Source organism: Bos grunniens, chromosome 4 (genome assembly GCF_055505025.1).
Source record: "Bos grunniens cultivar Pamir isolate PY7600 chromosome 4, Bosgru_T2T1.0, whole genome shotgun sequence".
In the NCBI taxonomy this organism is placed as follows: domain Eukaryota; kingdom Metazoa; phylum Chordata; class Mammalia; order Artiodactyla; family Bovidae; genus Bos; species Bos grunniens.
In genome coordinates this window covers 107661504-107678733 of record NC_141168.1, presented here as the reverse complement: position 1 = coordinate 107678733, position 17230 = coordinate 107661504, and the positions used below count along the sequence as shown (strand labels likewise).

At 39.7% G+C, this 17230-nt stretch overlaps 1 protein-coding gene across 3 annotated transcripts in view; it reads left to right on the top strand.

Annotated features, from left to right (window-relative positions):
* ASB4 (ankyrin repeat and SOCS box containing 4) overlaps positions 1 to 17230 on the top strand; it is a 273176-nt gene that overhangs the window by 100316 nt on the left and 155630 nt on the right. Inside the window, exon 4 of one of the 3 annotated variants that reach the window (XM_086397778.1) lies at positions 5266 to 5366. The exons of the other annotated variants lie outside the window; for them this stretch is intronic. The gene's annotated coding sequence lies outside the window, so the exon portion shown is untranslated. The remainder of the gene's footprint in view (positions 1 to 5265; positions 5367 to 17230) is intronic. 3 annotated transcript variants of the gene reach the window in all.

Here is a 17230-nt window from a genome sequence, read left to right as displayed (position 1 = left end):
GTGGGTCGGGGGAGGAGGGTGGTATTTTTATTATTACTACAGGAAAAGATACTGGGTCATGTCTTGTAAATATATATTGGAATCACTATTTTTAATAACAGTATATAGATGGGAGGAGGGAAACATCAATTTTCTAAGTAATGCTTCATCCAGACTATGCTGTGCTCAGTCCGGTCACTCAGTCGTATTCGACTCTTTGCGAACACATGGACTGTATGTAGCCCGCCAGGCTCCTCTGTCCATGGAATTCTCCAGGCAAGAATACTGGAGTGGGTTGCCATGCCCTCCTCCAGAGGAATCTTCCAAACCAGGAATCAAAGCCAGGTCTCCAGAATTGTAGGCTGATTCTTTACCATCCAGTCCACCAGGGAACAAGTGAGTATGGCTGAAATAAGCTTCTGATGGTTGCTGGTTAATTGTCACTCTACATTATGTAGGCAGAAATGGTCACAATTGCAAATTTTCAACAGACATAGGTCTTATTAACAACAAGTAAATAAAAGCAGATGCCAGTTTCTCACCTGTAATACACCCCGGGGGGGGGGGGGGGGAAGATCCCGCATTTCCTGTAGGGCTACCCTAGTAGCTCAGCTGGTAAAGAATCCGCCTGCAATGCAGGAGAGCCTGGTTCGATTCCTGGGTCTGGAAGATCCGCTGCAGAAGGGACAGGTTACCCACTCCGGTATTCTTGGGCTTCCCTGGTGGCTCAGCAGGTAAAGAATCCACCTGCAATGAGGGAGACCTGGGTTTGATCCCTGGAGAAGGGGACAGCTACCCACTGCAGTATTCTGGCCTGGTTGCAAAGAGCAACTTTCACTTTCACTTTTCAGTTTCTGTATGTGAGTGTTTCTGATTCCGTCTGAGAGATATTAAGTTGTGTTGCATGGTAGATAGAGAGTTACATAGTTGTCCTTTGAAAGCCCAGGAGGGTTACCTTTTGTGTGTGTGACATGGACTTCTCTGGCCGTAGTGAAACTATAGCTACTTTCCTAGAAAAATGTTTATAAGTGCATACAATGAAAGTACTAGTTGCAAAGGAGGTCAATTACATTCAAAAGAAATCATCAAAGTGTTCTTTCAGAAGTTTGTGCTACAGTAGTATAGCAGTGTAATGTGTGCTGCATTGTTAACACATTAAATAGCAAGGTGTAGCACTGTTCTTTCAAGTAGTAATGAGCATAAATGTTGTTTCAAGAAATCTGTAGCACTATAATGAAATACTGATCATAACTCTTATTTCCATTAGTAACAAAGTCACAAGTATTGCTAATGCTTCTGGAACTTGTTTCCTACTTTCGTAATTGAAAGCAATCCTTAATTCCATTAGAAACCAAGATACTTTCCCCTCATTCAAGATCACAAACCCTCCATAATTCTATATATGGACCATCTGGATTAAGAATTGTGCCATAGTTACCCTATGACTGGGTGGGATCTCTTCTTTAGGGAGGTTTTTTTTTTTTTAATTGTCTGTTTGAACACAAATACCCTGATACCGTGCTTTTTTGTTTTTTTGTTTTTTTACTTTTTGGCTGTGCTGAGTCTTCCCTGCTGCACAGGCTTTTGTCTGGTTGTGCGAGAGGGGGCTCCTCTCCAGTTGCCATATGCAGGCTTCTCATTGTGATGGTTTCTCTTGTTGCGGAGTATGGGCTCTGAGGCATGTGGCTTCAGTAGTTATGGCACATGGGCTTAATAGTTGTGGCTCATGGGCTTAGTTGCTCTGCAGCACGTGGGATCTTCCCGGATCAGAGATCCAACCCGTGTCTCCCGCATTGGCAGGTGGATTCTTTACCACTGAGCCACCAGTGAAGCCCTAGGGAGGTTTTTAATGACAGTCTTTGGAGAAGAGAAGAATCTCATATGTGACATCAGAATTTAGAATGAAGACCTAAAGGAGAAGGCCTGGGCCTATGGCCAGGGCTTCTGTGTTAGTTTGGAGAGCATTATGCCAATGATTCTGGATAGTGACCAGTACATAAAAGTGTGCCTGTACATCTAATTGGACATATAATTGTTGTGTGCTGTTTCCCTTTGCTATGCCCTGGCATTTTTTAAACTCATGTTCTTAATATAAATAATTCAGCCTGGTTACGGCTGAACTTAGTGACCTTCTTTGTCTCTTTTCACAGCCTTTGTTTTAAAGTCTAATTTATCTGATACGAGTATTGTGACTCCTGCTTTCTTTTGGTCCCTATTTGCATGGAAAATCTTTTTCCAGCCCTTCACTTTCAGTCTGTATGTGTCCCCTGTTTTGAGGTGGGTCTCTTGTAGACAACATATGTAGGGGTCTTGTTTTTGTATCCATTCAGCCAGTCTTTGTCTTTTGGTTGGGGCATTCAACCCATTTACGTTTAAGGTAATTACTGATAAGTATGATCCCGTTGCCATTTACTTTATTGTTTTGGGTTCGAGTTTATACACCATTTTTGTGTTTCCTGTCTAGAGAATATCCTTTAGTATTTGTTGGAGAGCTGGTTTGGTGGTGCAGAATTCTCTCAGCTTTTGCTTGTCTGAAAAGCTTTTGATTTCTCCTTCATACTTGAATGAGATCCTTGCTGGGTACAATAATCTGGGCTGTAGGTTATTTTCTTTCATCATTTTAAGTATGTCTTGCCATTCCCTCCTGGCTTGAAGAGTTTCTATTGAAAGATCAGCTGTTATCCTTATGGGAATTCCCTTGTGTGTTATTTGTTGTTTTTCCCTTGCTGCTTTTAATATTTGTTGTTTGTGTTTGATCTTTGTTAATTTGATTAATATGTGTCTTGGGGTGTTTCTCCTTGGGTTTATCCTGTTTGGGACTCTCTGGGTTTCTTGGACTTGAGTGATTATTTCCTTCCCCATTTTTGGGAAAGTTTTCAACTATTATCTCCTCAAGTATTTTCTCATGGTCTTTCTTTTTGTCTTCTTCTTCTGAAATTAAAAACACTCTGGAGGCAACAAATAGTAGAATAACAGAGGCAGAAGATAGGATTAGTGAATTAGAAGATAGAATGGTAGAAATAAATGAATCAGAGAGGATAAAAGAAAAACGAATTAAAAGAAATGAGGACAATTTCAGAGACCTCCAGGACAATATTAAACGCTACAACATTCGAATCATACGGCTGAACTTAAAAGGTCAAGGGTCTGATTTCTTCAAGATATACTCAGGGTGGTGAGACACAGCTCTTGTGCCAACCTGCTCTTCTTGCCCGTGGCAGACATCACTAATTGAGCCTTCCATTGTTTCTCACTAAGCCTAGACTTGTCTTCACATCTTTTCAAACAACAGCAGAAGAGAAATAAAGGTCCCTGAGGACAGAGTTCCATTCAGGATGAAGCCTGCTCCCCATCTTGTGCACCACAATGCCCTGGGGTTTAGGATGGAGGCATTTGTGGTAAAGAACCAGGCTTTCAAATCCAGCGAGACAAACCTTACCTGTCTCAGAGAATCTTGGGGAACCCTCAGTTTAATTTTATTAACTCGACCAGTGAGTTCCCTCAAACTTGGTCTCCTAATTCCTCATGACTCTGTGTGAAGAGCCCAATGGCTCCATTCTGGGAAGGGAGAATTAGGGAGTTTGGGATGGACATGTACACACTGCTATATTCAAAATGGATAAACAGCAAAAACCTACCGTACAGCACAGGAAACTCTGCTCAATGTTATGTGGCAGCCTGGATGGAAGGCAATTTTGGGAGAGAATGGATACATGTGTGTATTTATATATATGGCTGAGTCACTTAGCTGTCCACCTGAAACTATCACAACATTGTTAATCAGTTATACTCCAAAATAAAACAAAAAAGTTAAAAAAGTACCACCACCCCCAATCCCTATCCCTGCTATGCCAGGGCTGAGAATTATCTTTTCTCATAATTGGGTTAGAATTCCAACTAATTTCTCATAGTTGGAAATTAGAAGCCTAATTTCTTCATCGCAAGAGAATGGAGAAGACTGGTCATTAAGTTCTATAGAACATACGAGGGATTACATTTTAGAGTATAGCTTAGCAGTCTTTTGAGATAAGTGGAATTTGTAGGCTACGCCAAGCTAACCCCTGGCTTATGTTTTTTCATGGGAAAATTTGTTTTCTGACTCCCAAATAACCACGTTACCCAATACAAAGCAGGCTTGTTTGGAACTTGTTTGTATGCTGGCAATTCCTCACACTTGGTTGGAAGTATTTCTCAAATAATGACATATAACTAGTTTGTAATTAGAAATTAATGGTTGTTAAGCAAAATTACAGAAATAATAATAGTTTTTTTCAATGCTTCTCAAACTATGTGTGCTGAAGGACAGGTTTTCTTTGCCTTTGTAAAGTACAGTGAAAGTGAATTACTAGAAAATGAAATGAAAATTCAGACGTACAAAATAGGAGCCCAAATCTTTTATAATTTGATTCAGCAGATGTAAAATTACTTTGTCAAATTTGTGTAACAGTTCTAAATGCTTATTCTCAAGTTTTCATACTTATCTTACCATGGACCAGAAATAAAGCATTCACAGACCAAAAATGGTCCTTGGAACACAAGTGGACAGCCTTTCGTGATCGTATTTTAACACTTTAAAGTTCATTGCAGTATATTATCACGTGTAAAATCCCCAGTAATTTATGAAATAGGCTTCTTGTAATTATTGTCATTTTGTATATGATGGGACATTCGTCCCTCCATATCCTTTTTATTTTCTTCCTCTCTTTTCCTTTTTTTTTTTTTTTAAGGAGTCATATTTTTAGTTTTTTAAACATAGAAATACATGGAAGAGGTGTTATAAAAGATAGTTATTATCAGTAAAAGAAAGATTTGCTTTGTAGATGCTTCATACTAGTGCTCCTTGGAGGGTAGAGTTCCCTACCAACTTACGGCAGTGTGCAAATTCAAAGAAAAACTGAATGAGTTTTTCCATTGTGTCAGTGTATCTCTAGAACATATGAATAAACAATCTTGAGATAATGTTGGAAGTTAATCAGATGGTCCACTTGACCCAAGTCATTTTCTGAGAATTTCCGTATATTAAAGAGTGAAGAAATGCCATATAACAAAAATAGAAAATTGTTATATATTTTTAAAATATTTATAATCAACAAATTAGCATTCTTCAGATACTAGATTGAATATGAACTTGCTATTTGTAGAGGTCAAAAACACACGGATGTAAAGTAAATTTTATGTGCTAGTCACAAAATAGTTATGCATTTTGTGGGAAAAAAAAAAAAGTTTATTTCTGCTTTATTACAGAAGGAATGGCCCAGTAAAACGAATGAGTTTTTTAAATTTTAGGTAAGAACAAGGAGGAAGTGGAACTTGTGTTAAATCATTCTAATATTCTAGCATGTGTGGAAAGAGAGCAGAGATACTGGATGACTTTACATTTTCTTAAGGTAAGATGCTGAAAGAAAAACGGCAGTGTGTAAGTTCAAAGAAAAAAATGAATGAGTTTTTTTCATTGTGCCAGTGTATCTCTAGGAGATACAAATAAACAATTTTGAGACAATGTTGGAAGTTAATCAAATGGTCCCTTTGACCCAAGTCTATTTCTGTAGAGGGCTGACAGATTTGCTGCCTGTCTTCCAGGAGCTGTGGGACCATGTGGGACCTGTCCAGAGGTCTTGGGGGTAGAAAATGTTGGGAGAGGGAGAGGTTGGGGAGACCAGACACAAAACTCCCAACTCCTTCAGAGGCTGATTTGGTATGGCTTGAACTGTGTAGAAAAACTAAAGATATGTTCCCTCCATTCTAGGAAATACACACATGTTTCGCATTGTCTAATAGCAATAATGTTTCTAATTTTCATAAATAAACTATATGTGCAATCTCTTTCAGAGTAACTATCAGAGTAATCTCTTTCAGAGTAACTTACTTATTGAACATTTCCTATTCTAACACACTTTTCAGACATGACCTCATTTAATTCCCATAGCAACCATTTGAATTAGTTGGTTATTGTCTCCAATTTATAAGTGATGAAACTGAGGCCAGTGGTTAAACATCTTGCCCAGAGTTACACACCTTGAAAATGGTGGAACCAGAATCCAATATAAGAAAATATATATTAAGACCTAATTTCAAAAAAAAACCTTCATTTCAACCCTTGATATATTTTTTAATTGTTAAATTAAGAGACTTTTATTCCTTTGCTATTTATCTAAGAGTAGAGATGAATCAGCTATAACAGGAGTTGTAGGAAATGATTTCATATCAACTCTCATGAAGGAGAGTCTTTAAAATTGAGTTGCCTTTTATACTTTTCCTCTGCCTGCTTGGATTACTTCACAGTTATTGAGTATATTCTGCATCTCCAACCAGTTACTGGGAACTCAAGGGAGGCATACGTTCCTGCCTTGGTGGAGGTCATAGTTTAGTGGGAGAGGGAGGCGCATGAACAAACATGGGCAGTGTTATCTGTTAAGGGCTAAGAACTTTGAATTTTACCCTGTATGTGCTGCAGAGCTACTAAAGCCTTTTAAGAAGGGAGAATCAATGTTTCACAAAGGTCACTGGCTGTGGGAGGGTGAGTTGGGTGGAGTCTACTTCCCAAGTCTCCTCAGAAGAAGATGTGAACAAGGCTGAGGCAGTGGGGAAGGAGGGCAGGGAGTGGATTTAAGGAATTTCAGAGATCGAATGGATGGAAATAGGTGGCTGATAAGATGTGGGGAAAAGGAGGAGTTGAAGAAGACGTGGGTTGTTTAAATGGGCAAATGGGGATATACTGTGGGATAAATGGGAGAGGAACAGATTGGGGTAGCATGGACAGGGGATTGATGAGCACCGTTGATGTGCTCCAAGCCCAGGAGAAAATTGCAGACAGGTTTTTAATGCTCAGGAGCGAGGTCTTGTCTGGACATGGAGACGTGGGGTGCATTAACAGAGCTGTGTAGAGGATCTTCAGGAAGGGTTGACATTGCCCCTGAAGTGAGGTGACATATATACAAGTCCTGAGAGGCTGAGAAGCAAGTTAGAAAGTGGGAGTTGGGATGGAGAATGAGGAATTGAACTGAACTCTAGGGATCACCTTAAACTAGAGAGAGCAGATACTGCAATAGAGATGACCATTTTTTGTTTGTTCGTTTTTCTCCTAAATCTGAATATGGCCTTGAGGTTTTTTATACTACAGGGTTCCAGGCAGTCATTCCCTGACCATAGAGAATGAAACCTGTTTGCTATCGGACTGGGAACGATGTGAATGGTGGAAGTGGTTGGAAAGAAATCTCCAGAGTTAATCCATGCTTGGCATAAAACAGGCCCTTTCCTAGCCCTTGGCAAGAGTGCTCTGGAGCAGCTCACTGCCTTGCCTCCAGTATCTATTTGATCTCATTAGGCCCTTTAGCCCTGTGTTATGTGGTCACCTTGAGAAGCTCAGGCTTCCTAGTCAACCTTCATCCACCAGACTCTTCCCATATGTCTGGGTACTTTCTCCCAGCTCTCTATCCTCCCCTGCCTACACCTTCTAAAACACTTCTGTTATGTCCTCTGAAACCCATAGTCAATCATTAACAAAATCCCCTATATCCTCAAACATCTTCTCGAAATACCCTTTTCAGCTTTCTATGTTATTTGTGCATGAGTACATGCTCAGTCACTGTAGTTGTGTCTGACTCTGTGCAACCCTAGGGAGTGTAGCCCTCCAGGCTCCTCTGTCCATGGGATTCTCCAGGCAAGAACGTTGAGGTGGGCTGCCTTGTCCTCCTCCAGGGGATCTTCCCAACTCAAGAACTGAACCCTGGTCTCTTATGTCTCCTGCACTGGCAGGCAGGTTCTTTACCACTCGCGCCACATGGTCTCCAACTTCAGGATACTTTCCTTCCCTTCCTAGATGGCTCTGCTCCTGCTCCCTTTTATACCATACTGCCAAAATGCTTGGCGATTTTAACATCCTTGTGGGGAACCTTTCCAGACTCACCTTTTCAGTTCCATGACTACTTTCCCTCCAGTGACCTTGTCTCTACCTTACTTGTCTGCCTACTCCTGTGGTTGTACGTTTAAGATGTTGCCATCAGCAGTAATCACAATACTTCTACAATCTCCATTCTAAGAGGTCATTTTCCAGCCACCATCCCTTATCTTTTAGCTCACTCCCTCTGGTTCTCCACTTTTTGAAAAATTCTTTGACCTTGTTTGATGTCTAAACTCCTTTTTAAGCGGGCTGCCTTTCACCCCCACCCCCACACCCCGTTTAATTCCACTTTGCAGAGTGATGATTCTTTATGGTGTGTGTTTTCACTGAAATAGCATATATGTAAATCCAGCGCAGTAGACTGTAAGTGTATATGTTTTTCCTAAATTCTGAGGGTGCCCACATACTCGAATCTAGTAAGAACCAGTGAAAAATGATTTTGATAATTTCTTCTAGTCAGTGAGTTTTCTGAAAAATGCATGACTTCTTCCTTTGAGTACCCTTTCCTGCCATTTATTCTTTGTTCTGGTGAACAGCTTTGTCACGCAGGCTGACAAAAGAGGAGTGTGAGTGATAGAACTTTGCCTGCCACAGGACACAAAGGGAGACTATCATGGTGGATTTCGGTTTTAGACGGCAGACTCAAAGCCCATTCACGGAGACATCTGAGGAACAGAAGTAAAGATTAGCAGATAATGAGATTCTGGGGATAGTCCTTGACATTGCCATGGATGTCATGAACCTGACTGCAGCCTGGAGGATGGGTCAGGGTTTTAACTTTAACAAGTGGAAGTTGAAAGCCCCCAACGCTCGGGTCGGAGAAGGGACAGTGATGGGCAGTGGGAGAGGTCAAGGACGTTGTCCATAGTGGAGTGATGTGATAAAGACCAGGAGACTGCTTGTTTCCAGGGACCTCATCTCCTTGGCTAACAAACTGTGTGTGTGCAGCACAGACATGCAGGAGGAACTTAGATTTTATTTGATATGTTTTATTTTAGGAGAATAGACGTGAGAGTCTTAAGGAATGACTTCTGGAGACCTATTTCATTTTCTGCCTTTCATTTATTTTTTCCTGCAAGCACTGTTTTATTATTATTATCATTATTTCTTTTTAAGCCTGTGCACTTTCTTTTCATTACTTTATATTTCACAGGTGCTCTGGAGCTTGAATTTGCCTGGCTGCCTTGGGGGAAGATGAACTCACATTTGGTGTGGGAGTTAGGGGTAGGGCTCTTTCTTATTTCAAACACAGATAGTGGCTATCATCTATGTTTACTTAATATTTTATGACTTGAAGAAATAAGGACTATTTACATGAAATATGATTAAATTGCAGAGATGGAGGTGGGATGTTAAATTAAGTCCTCAGTATTCTTTGTAACCTTATATTTCATTTCCAATAACCCTGCCTGCATTCCACAAATTTAACTTGTGGATTTTCTAAGTGAGAAGACATTGAAGTTACTTGAGTATCTTAAAAATAGAAAATGAAGCCAGTTCTAGCAATGTGAGGCACTGCACAGAGGTCCATAAGTCATGAGAGATCATGGGAATTTGTCCAGGCAGGCCGCTGGAATGATGGAAAATTCCTGGTGGAGGAAACTGGACAGAACTGAGCAGTGGGGCACACACAGGAGGAAGGAAGGAAAGAAAGAAGACAGTGGGCCCAAGGGGCGGCAGCCACTGCTGGACTGCAAGCTGGCCACGGGCCAAGTGAGCTGCCAGCTGAACTCCGCCAAGTCCAGGGTGTCTCTGGAGCCTACCTGTGCCTGGGAGTTGGCCCTATCACCTTCCCCAACCCCCGCCTCTGCCAGGGGCTACAGAAAAGTTCACCAAGTCTGTCTCCTAAAACTTTCATTAGCAACCTCTTCCCACCAAGCAGGGAAACGCAGAAGGCACCACTGTTCACCTGGGCGTTCCTGCAAGAGTTCAGTTCTGCCCAGGAGTGGAGCAGCCTGGCTGATCACTAGGAACTTTCCCTCTTCTGAGACCTAACATGTAGGAGCAAAGAAACGTTGAATCAGGTCACTCAGCTTCTGGCTCTGGTTTCTAGGTTAGAGTGGAACTGTCTACTCTGCTTAGCAAGTTTTTACACATAATTTCAGGAGTTTTGTAATCATGTCAGATACTACCAGAACCTTAGCCAGGAAAAACAATATGCTTTGCTGACCTATTTCTTAAGAAGAACAATAATAAATAAAATTTAAAACCCTGGGAAGGCCCAGGGGGATGGTATGGGGAGGTTGGGAGGGAGGAGGGTTCAGGATGGGGAGCATGTGATTTTTTTTAAAAAAATAAAATTTAAAAAAAAAATAAATAAATAAAATTGGTATCAAAAAAAAAAAAAAATTTAAAACCCTATAATTTTACAACTTAATAAACTTTTTCTAAGTATAAGTTTTTTAATGGATAGCTGCAATGTTAATTAAAAACCTGTATATATAAGCTCCAGTAATGTCGCTTTATTTTGTGTATTTGTTCTCCAAGACAGGATCACAGATGATAATTTTAAAAGACCATTGACCCAAGGACACTCTACTTCAGTACTAGGACCCTCCCAGTTTTGCTGTAGAATGAAACCTTTATGCTGAGGATTTTAGCTTTCCCTCTGTTCTGCCTTCCCTTCTAGACCATGACTCAAAAGCCTGTCATTTCACACCCAACCTGGCTGCAGGTCCTTTTCTAGCAAACAAAGAAGAGCCTTAGTACTCAAGAGGAATCTACCTTTAGCTCTTTGAAAATAACAAGTTTTTTCTCCAGGCTACACTTGGAAAATATAGTCTGGAATGCCAGTAACTCCCCACTCCAGAATCTTTTTACATGCTTTCCTACTTTGATCAATATTCCCTAAACTGTTCATAGGATATTTCACCCCTTGCCATGGTAATACTGACAAAGCCAATAAAACTCTCAACAGTAGTACCAAAATTACATTCTGAGTCTTGTTCATATTTTTTAGTTTTACACATTATAAAAAGTCCCTCAAGTAGGAAGGTGATTGTAAATGGTAGAGTTAGGACCATGGCTCTGTGTTAGTATGAAGAGAGCAAGGTTAACTCCTGATACAAATTGGTTCTGAGACAATATAGACAGTCTGTCAGTGCTCAGACGTGTCCAACTCTTTGCGACCCTATAGACTGTAGCCCACCAGGCTCCTCTGACCATGGGATTTCGCAGGCAAGAATACTGAGGTCGGTTGCTATTTCTTTCTGCAGGGGACCTTCCCAACACAGGGATCAAACCTGTGTTTCCTGCATCTTCTCCATTGTAGGTGGATACTGTACTGCTGATCCACCAGGGAAGCCTGAGTCAGAAGTATGTTGACCCCTTCTTACTGAACTCAAATGGGGTAGACATGATTTGAAGAAGGATTTTCTTTATGTTACTTACACAAATAACAGAAGAATGCTTTCACACTGCAAAATATTCAGAGTTACTGATAAAATCTTAACTTTTCCAAGGGAGAACACTTTTCATTCAGTTCAGTTCAGTCACTCAGTCGTGTCTGACTCTTTGTGACCCCATGAACTGCAGCTCACCAGGCTTCCCTGTCCATCACCAACTCCCAGAGTCCACCCAAACCCATGTCCATTGAGTCTGTGATGCCATCCAACCATCTCATCCTCTGGCATCCCCTTCTCCTCCTGCCCTCTATCTTTCCCAGCATCAGGGTCTTTTCAAATGAGTCAGCATCAGGTGGCCAAAGTATTGGAGTTTCAGCTTCAATATCAGTCCTTCCAGTGAACACCCAGGAGTGATCTCCTTTAGGATGGACTGGTGGGATCTCCCTGAAGTCCAAGGGACTCTCAAGAGTCTTCTCCAACACCACAGTTCAAAAGCATCAATTCTTTGGTGCTCAGCTTTCTTTATAGTCCAAATCTCACATCCATACATGACTACTAGAAAAACCACAGCCTTGACTAGAGGGACCGGTGTTGGCAAAGTAATGTCTCTGCTTTTTAATATGCTATCTAGGTTGGTCATAACTTTCCTTCCAAGGTGTAAGTGTCTTTTAACTTCATGGCTGCAATCACCATCTGCAATGATTTTGGAGCCCAAAAAAATAAAGTCAGCCACTGTTTCCACTGCTTCCCCATGTATTTGCCATGAAGTGATGGGATCAGATGCCATGACCTTGGTTTTCTGAATGTTGAGCTTTAAGCTAACTTTTTCACTCTCCTCTTTCACTTTCATCAAGAGGCTCTTTAGTTCTTCACTTTCTGCCAGGAGGGTGGTGTCATCTGCATATCTGAGGGTTTTGATATTTCTTCTTGCAATCTTGATTCCAGCTTGTGCTTCCTCCAGCCCAGCATTTCTTATGATGTACTCTGCATATAAGTTAAAGAAGCAGAGTGACAATATACAGCCTTGACATACTCCTTTTCCTATTTGGAACCAGTCTGTTGTTCCATGTCCAGTTCTAACTGTTGCTTCCTGACCTGCATAGAGATCTCTCAAGAGGCAGGTCAGGTGGTCTGGTATTCCCATCTCTTTCAGAAGTTTCCACAGTTTATTGTGATCCACACAGTCAAAGGCTTTGGCATAGTCAATAAAGCAGAAATAGATGTATTTCTGGAAATGTCTTGCTTTTTGGATGATCCAGCGGATGTTGGCAATTTGATCTCTGGTTCCTCTGTCTTTTCTAAAACCAGCTTGAACATCTGGAAGTTCATGGTTCACGTATTGCTGAAGCCTGGCTTGGAGAATTTTCAGGATTACTTTACTAGCGTGTGAGATGAGTGCAATTGTGTGGTAGTTTGAGCATTCTTTGGCACTGCCTTTCTTTGGGATTGGAATGAAAACTGACCTTTTCAAGTCCTGTGGCCACTGCTGAACCAAACTTGCTGGCATATTGAATGCAGCAATTACAGCATCATCTTTTAGGATTTGAAATAGGTCAACTGGAATTCCATCACCTCCACTAGCTTTGTTTGTAGTGATGCTTTCTAAGGCCCACTTGACTTCACATTCCAGGATGTCTGGCTCTAGGTGAGTGATCACACCATAGTGATTATCTGGGTCATGAAGATCCTTTTTGTACAGTTCTTCTGTGTATTCTTGCCACCTCTTCTTAATATCTTCTGCTTCTGTTAGGTTCCTACCATTTCTGTCCTTTATTGAGCCCATCTTTTTTTTTTTTTTACATTTTTATTTTATTTAATTTTACAATATTGTATTGGTTTTGCCATATATCAAAATGAATCTGCCACAGGTATACATGTGTTCCCCATCCTGAACCCTCCTCCCTCCTCCCTCCCCATTCCATTCCTCTAGGTCGTCCCAGTGCACCAGCCCTAAGCATCCAGTATCATGCATCGAACCTGGACTGGTGACTCATTTCATATATGATATTATACTTATTTCAATGCCATTCTCCCAAATCATCCCACCCTCTCCCTCTCCCACAGAGTCCAAAAGACTGTTCTATACATCAGTGTCTCTTTTGCTGTCTAGTATACAGGGTTATTGTTACCATCTTTCTAAATTCCATATGTATGTGTTAGTATACTGTATTGGTGTTTTTCTTTCTGGCTTACTTCACTCTGTATAATAGGCTCCAGTTTCATCCACCTCATTAGAACTGATTCAAATGTATTCTTTTTAATGGCTGAGTAATACTCCATTGTGTATATGTACCACAGCTTTCTTATCCATTCATCTGCTGATGGACATCTAGGTTGCTTCCATGTCCTGGCTATTATAAACAGTGCTGCGATGAACATTGGGGTACACGTGTCTCTTTCCCTTCTGGTTTCCTCAGTGTGTATGCCCAGCAGTGGGATTGCTGGATCATAAGGCAGTTCTATTTCCAGTTTTTTAAGGAGTCTCCACAGTGTTCTCCATAGTGGCTGTACTAGTTTGCATTCCCACCAACAGTGTAAGAGGGTTGCCTTTTCTCCACACCCTCTCCAGCATTTATTGCTTGTAGACTTTTGGATCGCAGCCATTCTGACTGGTGTGAAATGGTACCTCATAGTGGTTTTGATTTGCATTTCTCTGATAATGAGTGATGTTGAGCATCTTTTCATGTGTTTGTTAGCCATTTGTATGTCTTCTGTGGAGAAATGTCTATTTAGTTCTTTGGCCCATTTTTTGACTGGGTCATTTATTTTTCTGGAATTGAGCTGTAGGAGTTGCTTGTATATTTTTGAGATTAGTTGTTTGTCAGTTGCTTCATTTGCTATTATTTTCTCCCATTCTGAAGGCTGTCTTTTCACCTTGCTTATAGTTTCCTTTGTTGTGCAGAAGCTTTTAAGTTTAATTAGGTCCCATTTGTTTATTTTTGCTTTTATTTCCAATATTCTGGGAGGTGGGTCATAAAGGATCCTGCTGTGATGTATGTCGGAGAGTGTTTTGCCTATGTTCTTCTCTATGAGTTTTATAGTTTCTGGTCTTATGTTTAGATCTTTAATCCATTTTGAGTTTATTTTTGTGTATGGTGTTAGAAAGTGCTCTAGTTTCATTCTTTTACAAGTGGTTGACCAGTTTTCCCAGCACCACTTGTTAAAGACATTATCTTTAATCCATTGTATATTCTTGCCTCCTTTGTCAAAGATAAGGTGTCCATATGTGCCTGGATTTATCTCTGGGCTTTCTGTTTGTTCCATTGATCTATATTTCTGTTTTTGTGCCAGTACCATACTGTCTTGATGACTGTGGCTTTGTAGTAGAGCCTGAAGTCAGGCAGGTTGATTCCTCCAGTTCCATTCTTCTTTCTCAAGATTGCTTTGGCTATTCGAGGTTTTTTGTATTTCCATACAAATTGTGAAATTATTTGTTCTAGCTCTGTGAAGAATACCGTTGGTAGCTTGATAGGGATTGCATTGAATCTATAAATTGCTTTGAGTAGTATACTTATTTTCACTATGTTGATTCTTCCAATCATGAACATGGTATATTTCTCCATCTATTAGTGTCCTCTTTGATTTCTTTCACCAGTGTTTTATAGTTTTCTATATATAGGTCTTTAGTTTCTATATATAGGTCTTTTAGTTTTAGAATATATCTTAGGTAGATATATTCCTAAGTATTTTATTCTTTTCATTGCAATGGTGAATGGAATTGTTTCCTTAATTTCTCTTTCTATTTTCTCATTATTAGTGTATAGGAATGCAAGGGATTTCTGTGTGTTGATTTTATATCCTGCAACTTTACTATATTCATTGATTAGTTCTAGTAATTTTCTGGTGGAGTCTTTAGGGTTTTCTATGTAGAGGATCATGTCATCTGCAAACAGTGAGAGTTTTACTTCTTCTTTTCCAATTTGGATTCCTTTTATTTCTTTTTCTGCTCTGATTGCTGTGGCCAAAACTTCCAAAACTATGTTGAATAGTAATGGTGAAAGTGGGCACCCTTGTCTTGTTCCTGACTTTAGAGGAAATGCTTTCAATTTTTCACCATTGAGGATAATGTTTGCTGTGGGTTTGTCATATATAGCTTTTATTATGTTGAGGTATGTTCCTTCTATTCCTGGTTTCTGGAGAGTTTTTATCATAAATGGATATTGAATTTTGTCAAAGGCTTTCTCTGCATCTATTGATATAATCATATGGTTTTTATTTTTCAATTTGTTAATGTGGTGTATTACATTGATTGATTTGCGGATATTGAAGAATCCTTGCATCCCTTGGATAAAGCCCACTTGGTCATGGTGTATGATCTTTTTAATGTGTTGTTGGATTCTGATTGCTAAAATTTTGTTAAGGATTTTTGCATCTATGTTTATCAGTGATATTGGCCTGTAGTTTTCTTTTTTTGTGGCATCTTTGTCAGGTTTTGGTATTAGGGTGATGGTGGTCTCATAGAATGAGTTTGGAAGTTTACCTTCCTCTGCAATTTTCTGGAAGAGTTTGAGTAGGATAGGTGTTAGCTCTTCTCTAAATTTTTGGTAGAATTCAGCTGTGAAGCCATCTGGACCTGGGCTTTTGTTTGCTGGAAGATTTCTGATTACAGTTTCAATTTCCGTGCTTGTGATGGGTCTGTTAAGATTTTCTATTTCTTCCTGTTCCAGTTTTGGAAAGTTGTACTTTTCTAAGAATTTGTCCATTTCTTCCACGTTGTCCATTTTATTGCCATATAATTGCTGATAGTAGTCTCTTATGATCCTTTGTATTTCTGTGTTGTCTGTTGTGATCTCTCCATTTTCATTTCTAATTTTATTGATTTGATTTTTCTCCCTTTGTTTCTTGATGAGTCTGGCTAATGGTTTGTCAATTTTATTTATCCTTTAAAAGAACCAGCTTTTGGCTTTGTTGATTTTTGCTATGGTCTCTTTTGTTTCCTTTGCATTTATTTCTGCACTAATTTTTAAGATTTCTTTCCTTCTACTAACCCTGGGGTTCTTCATTTCTTCCTTTTCTAGTTGCTTTAGGTGTAGAGTTAGATTATTTATTTGACTTTTTTCTTATTTCTTGAGGTATGCCTGTATTGCTATGAACTTTCCCCTTAGGACTGCTTTTACCGTGTCCCACAGGTTTTGGGTTGTTGTGTTTTCATTTTCATTCACTTCTATGCAAATTTTGATTTCTTCTGTAATTTGTTGGTTATTCAGCAGCATGTTGTTCAGCCTCCATATGTTGGAATTTTTAATAGTTTTTCTCCTGTAATTGAGATCTAATCTTACTGCATTGTGGTCAGAAAAGATGCTTGGAATGATTTCAATTTTTCTGAATTTACCAAGGCTAGATTTATGGCCCAGGATGTGATCTATCCTGGAGAAGGTTCCATGTGCACTTGAGAGAAAGGTGAAATTCATTGTTTTGGGATGAAATGTCCTATAGATATCAATTAGGTCTAACTGGTCTATTGTATCATTTAAAGTTTGTGTTTCCTTGTTAATTTTCTGTTTAGTTGATCTATCCATAGGTGTCAGTGGGGTATTAAAGTCTCCCACTATTATTATGTTATTGTTAATTTCTCCTTTCATACTTGTTAGTATTTGTCTTACATATTGCGGTGCTCCTATGTTGGGTGCATATATATTTATAATTGTTACATCTTCTTCTTGGATTGATCCTTTGATCGTTATGTAGTGACCTTCTTTGTCTCTTTTCACAGCCTTTTAAAGTTTTAAAGTCTATTTTATCTGATGTGAGTATTGCTACTCCTGCTTTCTTTTGGTCCCTATTTGCATGGAAAATCTTTTTCAGCCCTTCACTTTCAGTCTGTATGTGTCCCCTGTTTTGAGGTGGGTCTCTTGTAGACAACATATGTAGGGGTCTTGTTTTTGTATCCATTCAGCCAGTCTTTGTCTTTTGGTTGGGGCATTCAACCCATTTACATTTAAGGTAATTATTGATAAGTATGATCCCATTGCCATTTACTTTATTGTTTTGGGTTCGAATTTATACA